Here is a 12407-nt window from a genome sequence, read left to right as displayed (position 1 = left end):
AAGCAGATAAAAAGGTATGGGCAAACAATAGGGAAACTATCTTCCATTATCAGAGAGCTTCAGCCAGCAGCCTGAGTACTTAAAGCACTGCTGTAAGAACAAGATATGATGCTGACATACGGTCTTCCCAGAGCACCGTCTTGAAAACAAGCTTAGCAACAACCCCTCAAGTCTATGCCCTTTGCAGAGCAGGTTGCGACACACATCTCACCCAGAAAAACTCAATGCTTTGATTCTGCTTTCCTATGTCGAACATGGATATTTTCATCTAGCCCTGCACTTCAGAATGACTTCATATTGTTGTTTTCTACACCCCAAATGAAGCTCCGATCAGTTACAATTCATTACTTATAAATAAAATTGCAGCTAATCATTAAAAATGCATTTGTGGTCTCCTTCAGATTCCCCAGGGTCAGATGAAATAAAAACACCACTGCCAAGTGATCTCACAGCCTGATGCCTCAGCAGTAAGAACATTTTTTAGTGTTTTGAGAACATGCCCCGTCTCACTGAAATTAACCCCTCTCCCAACAACAAAATGTGACTGAAAAACACCAGAGACAAAAATGGGGAGGGAGAGGGGAAGCTGAGGGGGCACACAGTGGGATACTGGAGGTAAGCACTTCTCTGCATGGTTCATCTGCTGGCATCTTTCACATCTTGGAGTACAGGAATCCCCCCAAGTTGTTCTGATCACAAACCATCCCGATCAGGAATTTTCTCTCTCCCCCACATTCATCACAGCTATGCAGACTCCTAATACCAGGGTCCAGCTGCCTTTGCCACCTCTGCATTTCAGCTCCCCGTCACCCTGCCTCCTCCCACGGCTGGCTTGGGCCAACAACCAGCTGCAGGGGGGAATCTCCAGCCTGCCAGCACCACGAGCCCTGCTCTTAGTGGCAGCCTGTAGACATAAGCAAAAATAATCATAACCATATGAAAGTTTCCATCACACTTTAATAACTCTCTAAGTGTAGCTCTTGGATTGTTTTTATTTTTTTTTCCCCTTTTAAAATAAGCCAGTATTTCCCTGGCATTGATTTGTGATAAAAAGGAATCCTGTAAGGGCTTGTACGTCTCAAAAGTCAGTGATAATTGCAAAACACAAGCCTTACCTCACCAGTGCTTGATTTACTGCACGCGTTTTGCAACCATGGCCTCTGAGAAATTGGTGTCTGCTATCTACATTAAGTTTCGATTTATTTTCTATATTAATTTTTCTTCTTTCTTTTTAAACACTGTACCAACTAAATGTCAACCCAGTTTTTTCAAACCTTTATGTTTGCATTCTCATGTCAAATATATTAACTACTTCACAGCTAGTAGATATTTGGGACTGAGAAGGACCCAGGTGTTGTTCCATTTCATCTTTTCTTACTGAGCTATGTTATGACTAAAAATTACTGATTTCAATTAAGCCCTTCTTTATTACTATTCACTAGACCTTAGACTTTAAATCCTTTCCCCAAAAAAACATTAGTATGCTTTAATAACTAACTTTAAGGATATTCCCTTGTCAGAAATTAAACTGCAGAGATTTGTGGTTATTTTTGAGTGTTGTCAGATTAAACTTAATATTAAATTAAAAACTGTTTCACAATGTCAAAAAGAATGTTCTGTATAATAATCTGCCTTCTGATGGTAATTTTGTATAATTAATGCCACCTTTCCTTGTAATCTTTTGTGTTCTGAAGTTTATTCTGTACTCCCACATGGAAAATGAGATCATTCAGCATGTGGAGGCATTTACAGAACATAGCTCACTACAACCCATTGAACCCATAAAATACTGAAAGGAAGGGGCAATTTTATTTAAATATGAACTAATATTCCCCTTTAAGCACTATTAGCATTTTCATTCAAAAGACAGCAAAGGGGATGATGTTAGAGAGTGTCAGAGACCACCACCCTTCACATGTGCTGCTCCACCTACAAACCAGGACACCCCAAGTTTCCACCTTTGGTTTCCTCCATCTGGCCTTATGGATGCTTGAAGGAGCAGCAGGCAAAGAGGCAGTGGTTGCTTTCCAAAACTAGCAGCCATGTCAATATGCCCACTCTCTGTCTAGCTTCTCCTCAATAAATCCACATGTGGAAGAAGATCCATGCTACAACAAGCAACAAAAACCTACCCCAAATCCAGGCAAGACATTTTAAAGCCATGCAAGGCAGCTGCATTCACAGTGCTCATCCTGAGTCCCAGATAGCATCAGATCTTTTGTCCTACTTCCAAGCTGTCTCCTGGTGCCACATCATGCAGTAACCACATACAAAGAACTAGGCAATAGTCACTGCAAAAGTAAAATCTCCAAGTTTAATCATATCATGGGTTTAGTTTTGGAATCTTAGATCGTTTTCAAGTCACTTGAAACATGGGAACTTAGTCACTTAAACATGGGAACAATTAAAACCGGTTAAAGCTTTAGCAAGATCAGATGGAAAATTTTGAAATTCTATACATTTATATATATTATATGGCAGACACCTGCTTGAAAATTATCCTTGGAGAAAGTCTGATTCACACCATTCCATTCTGTGCCATCCCCTCCTCTAACTGAAAGATTTCCCCTCCTTTCCCTAATTGAGAGGGCAGCACCATACAAACCACACAAAGGCCCAAATTCTGGTTTATCACAGACAGATGCCGCTCTGAAATACCTGGAGTTGCTTGGAGGTTACACAGTGCAGCGAGTCTATGGGTCGAGTCAGTTCTCCTGCACATCAGTTTGCATGGACATGTTCAGTGGGCATCTTCTAACGCTGAGGGTTTTTTCAGTTTTAAAAGAAGTAGCCTGCAGATCTCAAAACACCTTTGCAGGCATTTTGTAATTGCAGATGAAGTTTTCAAAGACCAAAACATATACCTCTCAGACAATATTCAAGGAAAGAAGAAACTGGATTCTCAGTAGCACAGAATAAAGTCAGAAATAAAGATATAAGCATCATGATCATAGTTCCAAAGTAAGCTTGCTGGATGGAACAGGACACTTCCTGCTGAAATAACTTCTACTTTAAGTGTTTTCCTCCTGGTATTTGTTTCATCCTGCATTCTTCTTGTTTCACATCCTCCTCTGGGATTATGCAACCTGATGATATCCAACTAAAACTTGGACAGAGACAGGGGACAGGATTCCCAAAACTGTGTTTGGAAGAAGATAAGGAGAGGGCATAGACAACTGCTTTTTCTTTTGAGAGTTTATCTGGTTTATCCTGATATCTCATCAGTGTGGTGACTGGAAGCCCAGGAAAGACCTGCCGAAATGTAGCATCCTGGTTTCTTTTACAGGTCCAAGTGTCCACAAGCACGAGGTTTTACAAGGACAAGACAGGATGTCCCGTTTGTACAACTACAAAATGCAATCCACAAAGTGCTCAGAGGATGTATGAGGGTCAGCTCCAATCCAACACAGAACGCAAAGATACCAACATTTACTCCCCCCCCCACCCCCCTTGAATGCTGCACTGCTACAAGCTTCAGCTGCCTTAACTATCTTTTTAGCAATGCAGGACACATACAGAAAAGCAGATAAAAAAAAAATGAAAGGCTTTCAACAGCTAGACATGATCACATTTTACGCAGCTCCTTTCCGTTCTTCAAAACAACCCCATGCACAGCAACACTGGCCAACCAGCAAGGCCTCCCTAGTGCCAGAGGACTGGGCTAAACACAAAATAAAAAGCAGTCCGAGTGTGACTTTATTTATTTTTAACCACGTGCCAAGTATGACACCAGCACTGTGTGCAGGAAGCATCTGCACACACTGGAAAGAGTTTCCTGACTTGCTGCAGGCGACAGCTCAGCTAATGGCTTCTTGCTGTCCACCACAGAAGAGCAAACTGCTCCCATGCTGCTGCCCGTTCATCTGCCTTCCTTTAAAATAAAATGGGGAAAAAAGTCAGCATTCTACCTAAAACAAACAAACAAGAATCAAATAAAATGGTATCAGAGGCTTTTTGTTTTCTTTTGTAAACATGGACTTCCATGATAGCAGGATTAAGCCCGAACTGCTCGGCTATGAGAAGAGAGACCTGGAAAGCAAATCCCTATTAGAATGCTGAATGAGTAAGATATTCTATTTATCTTCCAAAATAAAACATCTGAAAAGGTTACTGAGCAAGAACAAACAAAGGAACAGGTAAAAAAAAAACACAGCGTGTTACTAGCTTGAGGAGAAAATATACACTTTAATCTTTAATAAGCTTTCCTGATGAAGCAAAGTCCATCTTTCTAAATTTCTCTGAAATGGCACTGGCTTTCCAGAGTAAATCCATACCAAGTAGGTGACAAAAAAAAAGACTCAATTTCCTCAGCCTTCAGGACCTTAACATTTTTAGCAATGCCAAGAATATCTGATCATAAAAAAAAACAAAAAAAAAAAACTTTTTTCCTCCACTTATGCCCAGAAATTCATCGGTTTATCATGAACAAAAAAGAAAATTACCCTTACTCCTCCCAAAGGAAGTTAAAAAAGAAGAAATGGCAAATTGCATTTGTTAGAGAAGTAACACATGGACCCACCTGAGTCCTCTTAAGAGGGGAAAACACAGCAAGAAAGAGAGAAGAGGCTCAATGGAAAAACAAATAGACCAAGATGGCTGAAAACTGCTGGTAGGATTTAGAAAACATGTGAATGGTAATGACCTGTAAAAAATATGATCATAGTAATCCCAATATAATAAAAAGGAGGGAAGCACAAAAATTAATCTTGGGCTGGGGGATGATTCTGAGAAGCTGGAATATCCACTGATTATTATCAGTACTTTAAGTACTTGCACTTTTCATTCCTGGCAAAACTGAGACTGGAGTGGATCTCATCCTTCTAGCAGTTCCCCAGAAGCTGTTTCTCTTTCCACAAATCCCTGGCCATGCCACAATCTGGTGGATGACCTGACTCCCCAGAGGCTCTGGACCAGCTTGGTGCCAACACGCCCTTCACCGTCCCCCATGCATCTTCCTCCCCGGCCACACAGCGATACCCATGCTGTCCAAGCAAAGCGCTAGGGATGCACCTTGCATCTCAGCCAAGTAACATCGTGAGATAAGTCCAGATCTCTAGAATAAGACTACAACATTGCTGCTGGGACCAAAGCTCTGGTCCGCCCAGTAGACAGGGAGTGTAGGAAGCTGTGAAACAGTGCTGGCACCTGCTGAGTGAGTAGCTGATGATCAGAAATACAGTTGCTCTCCCTAAAGCATCTGTGGATGGCCCCACCATCTATAAAGTGCGTAATAGCTTCTGGATTCCTATTAAACTTTGCTCTCTACAATTCTGTGGGATGAGTTTCACTGGTTATTCATAATATAAAAAGGAAAAAAAAAAAAAACACCACCAATTCCTTTCAGTAGTCTTATTACTCACGGAGCTTCTGCTCCACCAAAGGACCCCAGCTCTTGAATGATAAAGGGAGGGTGAGAGTAACAGTCTCATTCATTTCCTCTGACTAGGGAGCAGAAGAAATTCTGACTAAAGTCACCTTCAGAGATTTTTAAACCATTTAATGACGCTATAAAAAACTCAATTATCTGCCCCTGTTATACTCACTCAAGGAAATTTTCCATTAATTCTGCCCTTTGTTTCCCTGTTCAGATGAAGCAAGCAAAGTGAATTTGTAAATGCTGGAGGTTTGGGGGGAGTGCACATTTTATGCTAGCTTCACAGGCCAAAGGAAACTGCAGAGACAGGTCATAGTGTTTCAAAGGTCCCATGCCGAAAAAGTCCTACCAAAAACATGTCTCCCATCACCGGAAAGATTTCTGGCACTGAAATCAATATTGATGTACAGTCAGCTGACAACAGAGTTCAGGTATTCCACCATGAAGGAACTTGAAAGACATCTGCAATAGGTTGTGAACCAATTTTCCTGTATGCTGCTCAAGGTGTTTTCCTACAGTTCTGGGTTTGTTTCCATCAGACAACGTTTAACACTGGCTCTGACACAAACAGAAACAGTGGTTAGGAACGCTAAGGAGAAAAAGCCCTTAAACAGTCACTGAAACCAGAAAGTCCACGTACCTTGTTGCTTCAGTTCCCTGCTGTCCCACCACCCTACCAGCTGTCACCCTACCAGGAAGGTTTTCCACTTGCCCTCCACCTAGCAGAGCCATGCAAAAGATGTGCTGGCCAGTGCGTGGCTGTGCTCACGGCAGCGTCCCAGGGAAAACCCCTGTCCTCCTCCAGAGCTCCTCTGTCATCGCGGCTGCTGCTTCCCAGCTCTGGAGACATTTCCCAGCTCAGACAAGACCACAGAGCAGCTTTGTGGTCTTACGGGAAACAATAGCTGTTGCATTAGAGACTCCTTCGGAAGCAGCTTTTCTAGGCTATCACAGGAAAGGCAGAAAGGTACCAGACAAGCACAGCCTCCAGCCAATACTTCTGTCCTGCAAGAACTACTGTCTTTCCTAACTAGTCTCCCACATATCTGCTGGAGGGACAACAGAGAAGGGACATTAACAACAAAAGCAGAAAACATTGCAACATAATAACCTCTGCAAAACGGCTAACCCCAGGGAAGGGCAGAGCTAACCAAGCAGTTTGGCCGGAGTTAGGAACCCCTGACTTCATTAATTTATCTGGATGCATTAGTAGGCGAGATGAAATGGACTATTTTTTGAGAAAAAGAAGTAATTCCAAACTGACATTGAAGTCCAATTTCAAAACTAATTCTGTAAAACAGGAAAGTGGTTTTCAATTTGAGCATAGAAACAATTCTGGTGTTTAGAAGAACGCTTCCCCAATCCCTGTGTCCTTCCCAGTTGGCCTACAACTCCAACACTTAAGCAGACACTTTTTAGCAATTCTACGCATTCTAAAACTGTTCTTTTATATTACTGAAAAAAAAAAAAAAAGATGATGAAGATATCTCAAGGGTTTCTTGAGTGGACAGCTGGAAAATTTAAAATAAAAGTTTTAATTCAGCCTTCTTTTTCATTTTTTAAATCAATAAATACTTTTTCTTTTCTGTTTTTCAAACAGGGTGAAGCTGCATTGCCTCCAGATGACTGTGGCTTTGAAACAGCAACACAAAACCAAATGCGCCTAGAATTAAAAAAAAAAAAAAAGTTAAATCTTCGCACCCTCTTGTGGCCTCTTCCCTTTGTTTTGTCCTAACACCCATTTATCCCTGCCCACTCCTCAACCTCTGCCCCAATAAACTTCTGACGAGTCTCCTCCCAAGGTCTCCTCCAACAAAGTCAGCTGCAAAATAACTGAAATAGCTACTCAGATTTCACAGGCACCACAAGGCAGGGGCAAGGCTGTAATAAACTCTGTCCTGCCCTGCACACATAACCCAGAAGTCCTGCTCAGTGTTCCTTTCACCCCTTAAACATTTATATTGTTCCACAGAGTCCTGGGATTAGGATATTTTCCCATCTCTAGTTTTTATTGTGCACCAGTCCCCTGGGGGAGTTGCAATGACACTTGATCCAGCTTGCCCTGAAAGTTTGCTGTGTGCATTTCCATTTTGAGATCACTCTTGTAAAATAAGTAGGAGACCAGATAAACACAACCCACTAATACTATTACATTAAGCTTCTGGCTTAATGTATAGACAGCATCTGTCCTAAGCAGGCCTTAAAAAAACCAAATAAATCAATCAAACAAACAAACAAACAAAAGAAATAAAAGTTTCAAAAAGCACATTTGCTTATATTTGTTTTTTGTCCTGTGACGTGCACCAAAAATAAAATGTGACAAACTCAACAACAAATCAAATCATTTCCTCTTGCTGTTATTCAGGCTTCTGAGAAGAATAGCTATCAACTTATCATATCTTATCACTGTCCTCTTTATGTTGGATTACAGTTTGCAGGAAACATTTGTTATTGTTTTCCTTGGACATTATAGATTATAGTAGGAAAAACAGCTAAAGTGTGAATACCTTACACCAAGTGGCAACTAGTTCACAAGCATGTCCCTTAGGAACCCAAGCAGTAAGACCAGACAATGCACTTAAGCACGTACTTAAACAAGATAGCTAAAGGATATCTTGTGCTACACGATCAAAGCTTTGAGGAGTAGCTGGCAGGCCAAGGACATGGTCAGCCCTGAGGCACTGCATCTACATCTCGTTCTTCATTCAGCAGCGGTATAATGTGGCACAATTCCTCTGGAGAGGATAAAAAATGATGAAGAAAATTAATCTAGGACAGAAAAGTCAATCAGAACTGGTGAGAACTCACTACTAAGCCCATACATTCCTGAGCACTTAAAACACCACATTGATCACTTTGTTTATACCCCTGAATGAAACAGCAACAGTCCCAGGTAAAACCAAACTGCCTGAACTGACTAAATTAATATTTCTTTGTAGTTTTGTAGAGGGTTTAAAACAACAGAAAATGTAAAAAAAATCCTTCTCTCTAAATAAAAATCAATGTATAAAATGCAACAAACTTTACTGCAACAAATAATATAAATGTATAACATATATACAATCATGCTTATCGCTACCAAGTACAATTCAGGATGGAGTATTACTTTTCTGTATCAGGTACAGATTATAGCTGGACAGAGCATTCACTCACACATGCCTGAGCCTCCTGCTGTTTCCCCACCCTACTTACAACTCAAACAATCCTCAAATTGAGAAGCACACAGGAGATACTGAGACACAAGTTCTGATAGCATGAAATCCCTGCTTGCCTCTCCACAAACACACCAAGCAGTTGTCTTGCACTGGTCAGACTGCCCAGTCAAAAGAACTGGTTTTGAAGTTTTAAAGCTTCACTCATTCCTGTCGTCAACGTATCTCCACTTCAAAAACAATTTGTATATTTTTAAAACGTAACTAATCAATTGAGAATATGAAGTTAAATGGATTGATTCTTTGGACCAACCACAAAGCTACAAATTGGTGTATTATTAAGGCTAAGCTTATAAAAGAGCTTCAACATGGTTGTGCCAATACACCAGGGCATAGGTTACAAGTATTTTTCAGGCCAATGTAATAGATTTTAGAAGTACTTCAGAAAAACAAGCAAACATTTTTTTCATTTCCTACTTCACTTGCTAGAGGGTATCATACAGCCTCTGATGTGCCTGTCAGTATTACGTGAGGGCAAACAATGAAATCAAAACAGTATTACATGAGGGTAAACAGTGAAATCAAAACAGACCTCACAGCAGAACAAACATGAGCCCCATGTCACATAACTAGGTACGTTTAACTTCCAGGTTCACTGCGAGATGGTGATACCTATTCCACACATTATCGCATGATTACAAACTACTGCAACCTCAGTTCTCTGCATCTTTACCTCAAAATTCGCTTGTTCCACTCCTTCAAATTAGGAAGCTGCAAACAGGCAGCTCTAACCTTATCTATGTACTCAGCACAAAGGAGCTAAATTATTTGTATCAGTATCCTTTTCTGACATCTTTTGATTACCGTGTAGCATACGGCATTACGAACTGCTGTGTGCATTACCTCTCCTGTATCCAAGTTGCTAGTCACATGCAGACTGTGCCTGCATCTTGATTATCTTGATGCATCCCTTGCTGGGATGAATGTCAAAAAGGATTAGCACTGTCCCCAGGAGTCCAGTTTACAGCAGGGGAAGTCCAACAGTTGTCTTGCAAGGGTAAGGACAAGATTCACAAAGGTGGATGCAATGTTAGCCACCTGTCAGAAAGGGAGAAAGATAGTGCCAAGTCCTGTTTTTCACTTATAGGAAAAGAAAGTTTACTGGCATGTGGACCTTTGAACTTCCTTACCACTGCCAGGAATGACTAAGAGCTTACACAATATCTCCATGGATTAGATTATTAATGATGCCTCTGTAATAATGTAATGATGATTTTGCATCACCTGGGTCACTATGGATTAGAAAAACTAGATCAGAATAGGAAAACTAGAACTAAAGAGATATCTGAGCTTTTTGTTGGTGGTATGTGCTTTTTTTTTTCTTCTTATTTCTTCTGTTCAGCTACATGTGTTCTGGTTTGTCCAGGCTAGACACCAGCTTATCTTGCTCAAATACTGAGCATAAAAACACCCACCTCGGAACAATGCAATCTTTCTGCAGTCTTGTTAATGTTCTCAAGCCAGCTGTCATTCAAAGTTTGTGATCTGTTTATTGACCTATGGGATCTGCAAGCGTTGACAAGTCAACAGTTCTTCAGAGATTTTCCATGTCAACCTCAGAATGACTGTTTCACAATATTTTTCCCACTTTCAGTCCCAGGAAAGAAACCAACCTTCGCTCCCAGCACTTAATAACGCAAAAGCAAGTGGGTAAAAGTGAATCAAGCCTAGGTTTCACAATGATAAGTTCCCCCCACTCAATGTACTGACACGTCTCAATGCATTAAGGGTGTATCTAAACCTTTCAGAAAGCATTCTGGTTATTCCATCTCGGTACATGACAGATGCCAAGAATCTAGCGTCAAACTTCTGAGACTGGGAAAAGACAGTGACGTGTAAATTAAAGAAACTTCTAAGATGAAGGTTATTTTAATGTAAGCACGTTCATTGGCCCAAGCTTTGTCAAGTGACAGTCTTGCCATTTGATCCACTGAAATACAGGGATAAACTCAATTCTTTTAATGGAAACTCCCAAACGGTATCTCTTACTTGATACTGTCTCAATCCTTATATTCTTTTCAGGTATTGTAATATTTCATATTTCTTTAATCTATTCAGCTTCTCTCCTTGATGTACACTCTTTTGCTATTCACAATCACAAAATTAAGAACAACAGATTTTTAGCAGATTTGCCTGTTTGCTCAAAAACACCTGTGCCCAGCAATTCTCTACGGAAATCTACAAATTCAAAGCAAAGTTGTATATAGAGACCTTTAGAAGCACAGCAACAGGGGGAAATAGCTCACAAAGATAAAAAAAATGTTACAAAATTTAACTGAAGCATTCAACCCAACCTAGAGTATGTTTGGTCCACAGCTTCTGAAACAGGTACATCCCCAAATAAACGATCACAAGTTACTACCAGGAATCTTGATTGCTTCTTCCACTGTTTTGTCACGATGCTAGGCTGAGAAATGCCGTCTGGCTTTTGGTCCCATTCAGTACCAATTAGTCCAATTAGTCCTGCCCCACAGGTTAGACTGGGCTCCTGATTCAGCACCTAGACCTCTGAGCCATACACAGGTCCTCTTCTTACTTCTTCATTGAAATAAGAAAACTGTTATTACTACAACTTCTGCATCAGGGAGTAGAGAATTAGCTAGAGAAGAATCCTCTCTGCTGAAGCTTGAAGCATCAGCATGTAAAAAAAGCCAAAACCAGCTAGGTAGTAAATAAGACCATAGCTTCTGGAAAAAGATTCTTCGTAGATTCTGGAAATCAAGGTTCCCACTCTAAGGTTCCTTTTCACTGTGACCTTCACACAATGTCACAGCTTTAGCTTTTAAGTCTGTGTTTCTGGACTGCACTCCCCCAAATACACCTACTTGGTATTTTGGTGTTTATAGTTTCGTGCAACCCTGAAACCTCATTAACAAGCCTCATTTTCATACAAGGCACTCAAGCTGGTGCACATTTAATGTAAAGTTAATTAGAAGGGAGAAGGACGGATTCTGCTGCAGGTACAGCCTGGCACGCCCTGGAGCCCAGCCCGGCACCCTATGCAGAGCGGGGGCAGTGTGCTGATGGCCCCTTCTCGGCTGGGAGGTGGAGAACCATACCCACAGGGAGGGCTGCTTCTGACTGCTTCTCATACAAACGGAGACTAAGTGCTGTGAGTCAGCTCCCAGACACCACGGCGATCTGTCAGCTTGTGTGAAGCCTGTGAGACCTAAGAAGCAGATCTGGCTTGCCATGGGGGAACGGAGCATTGGGAGTTCAAGCACTTAATTGCAGGGGCATAGCTGAGCATTTGATCACAGTTAGACACTTCTAGCTTCTTCCAGGAAAGAGACATTTTTTGTGTCCCCCCCGATACCATTTTGACATAGCCTGTAACCACCTGGGTACACGTACCAGATTTCAAAAAATCCTAATCTGCCCCTAAAGCACTGGCACGTTCATACCTGAATTGGACGAAGTAATGCTTTGTCCTGCATTCAAGCCACAAGTGTGAGGATTTGCTTTATCTCAAGCACAAAAGTAGAACCCCAGGAACTAATCTGATCTCTCTATCAACAACACACTTAAAGGAAGATTATCTCTTCCAGAAAGACTTGCTGTCCTTCAGTAAATCTGTTCTCTGCTGGGTGTTTCTGCAAAACCGCTCTTAATAGCTGAACAAGCTATTCCCAGAGGTTCTGGTGTACTCCCTAACCAGCCACAAAGAATGAGGCACTCAGGCTTCCAAATCCTGTGGAGAGTCAGCACCCCCAACAACCACCAAAACAACAGATACATTAAAAAAAAAAAAAGGGGGAATTCAGGTACCCATTCCCTCATCTGACCAGGAACAGAGCTCAGGTAGATGCTGGTCCGTGAAG

At 41.3% G+C, this 12407-nt stretch overlaps 1 protein-coding gene and 1 long non-coding RNA gene across 3 annotated transcripts in view; both read right to left on the bottom strand.

The window, feature by feature from the left end:
• Nucleotides 1–12407, bottom strand: part of LOC121066190 (probable acyl-CoA dehydrogenase 6) — a 93316-nt gene that overhangs the window by 59924 nt on the left and 20985 nt on the right. The gene's annotated exons all lie outside the window — the stretch shown is intronic.
• LOC121066193 lies at nt 3677–11264 on the bottom strand. The gene is made up of 2 exons (XR_005817565.1): nt 10881–11264; nt 3677–3871 (listed from the first exon to the last, which is right to left on the bottom strand). It is a non-coding gene; the product is annotated as an uncharacterized LOC121066193 (long non-coding RNA).

Source organism: Cygnus olor, chromosome 2 (assembly GCF_009769625.2).
Source record: "Cygnus olor isolate bCygOlo1 chromosome 2, bCygOlo1.pri.v2, whole genome shotgun sequence".
Classification (NCBI taxonomy): Eukaryota; Metazoa; Chordata; class Aves; order Anseriformes; family Anatidae; genus Cygnus; species Cygnus olor.
The sequence above is the reverse complement of the archived record's forward strand: the minus strand, read 5'-3'. Positions and strand labels throughout refer to the sequence as shown.